We start from the raw sequence: 1,657 nt of genomic DNA on the forward strand, positions 1-1,657 counted from the left end.
GTTGCAGAGCACAGGCTCCGGACATGCAGGCTCAGTGGCCATGGCTTACGGGCCCAGCCGCTCCACGGCATGTGGGATCTTCCCGGACCGGGGCACGAACCCGTGTCCCCTGCATCGGCAGGAGGACTCTCAACCACTGCGCCACCAGGGAAGCCCATTGACTCAATATCTTTATACAGCGTCATTAATTCCCCCAATGTTACAAAGTAGATATTTCAAACCAAAACTTAATGGATGTAAAAACTGAGGTTAAGAGAAGTTTGGTGGCTTGTCTTATCTAGCATAAACAAGGCTGTTTGCTCAAGCATGTGTTTTCACCTATGTGCTAGTATCTTTTTTAAAGAACATTGCTGCTTTTTCTATCTGAAAGAAATTATTTGTGTTATATATAATTTCATCAATTCCCAAAAATGTTTAAAATAAATTAAGTGAATTTAAAAATAAATTAAAACATCTTTACTCCCATACAACTGCCCACAGGCATCACATATTTGAGATGGCATAGCTGATTTAAAGCATTCATATATATGGTTAAAATAAATGTTAAAAAATTTACATCGGCATTATAAACACTTTCAAAAGTGTGTACATATTTGAGGGGAATTTTTTGAATGTGAGTTCCCAGCACTGGTAATGTTGTCATATAACTAAAATGAGACCTTTTGAATATATTCATTAGTTAAATTGAGAAATTCCAGGCATAATAATCTTGAATGAAGGACTTTTAGTCACTAATGTAGGTTTCAACAACAGTAAAATTCTCTTGTTTTTCTAAAATATTTCAGGAGTTATTTACATTAAATAGCTTGATTACAACGCATCTTCAGATCTAAGTCAATTTTTCTTTATAATATCATCAAATTAAAATTGCTTTTAAAATGTAAATAAAATTTTTATTGGAATGGAAAAAATTCAACTGAAATATGATTTCTAAATATGTGTTTCTAAATATAGTAAATTTCAGTTTATTAAAGCAGAAAGTTGAATGCTCTCCAAATTATGCAATTATTTGAATATGGGAAAATATGAATTGATTTTCAGATATTTAGCATAGTTAATTATAATATTTAAATACATTTGGGATTGTAGGGTGGGATGTTCAGATGTAAATAAATGTTCAATAGTCAATTAAATACAATTTGTCATACACAAACATGGATAAATATGTATTGCCATAAGTACAGTTAAACAGAGAGAGACAAACAAGCTTGGTATTTTTATATGAATTTTGTTATGGCCACATGCACAATTTAGTATCCCTATTATGATTATTTAAGGAAGCTTAGGGATAATGGAAAAAATGTTTAGTGGGTTGTCATTTAGTGATTTTATTTTTGCTTGAATTTGAAAATGCTTCTCCATGAAGGGTACAGAGAAGGAATTAACTATTTACTTTGAAATGTACATGCTATTGTTTCTTTCATGTGATTCTGAGGCACGTCTTAAATCCTAAATAACAGTATATTCAGATATATGTGATCAAAAACTACTTTTGAGAAGAAGAAAGTTGATGCCAGTCAGAACACTGTACATATTGAGTGGCTTGCTGTTTCCCTTCCATACGGAAGAATGACTTTTACACAACTTTGAGGAATCTACCAAATCAGGAATCTAAATCATGGTGAATCTTCTCTAGTTATTATGTTCTTTTTTCCCT

At 32.3% G+C, this 1,657-nt stretch overlaps 1 protein-coding gene across 1 annotated transcript in view; it reads right to left on the reverse strand.

Moving 5' to 3' along the window:
• LOC103080740 (cadherin-18-like) overlaps positions 1–1,657 on the reverse strand; it is a 53,776-nt gene that overhangs the window by 27,862 nt on the left and 24,257 nt on the right. The gene's annotated exons all lie outside the window — the stretch shown is intronic.

Source organism: Lipotes vexillifer, unplaced genomic scaffold (genome assembly GCF_000442215.2).
Source record: "Lipotes vexillifer unplaced genomic scaffold, Lipotes_vexillifer_v1.1 scaffold2569, whole genome shotgun sequence".
Taxonomy (NCBI): Eukaryota; Metazoa; Chordata; class Mammalia; order Artiodactyla; family Lipotidae; genus Lipotes; species Lipotes vexillifer.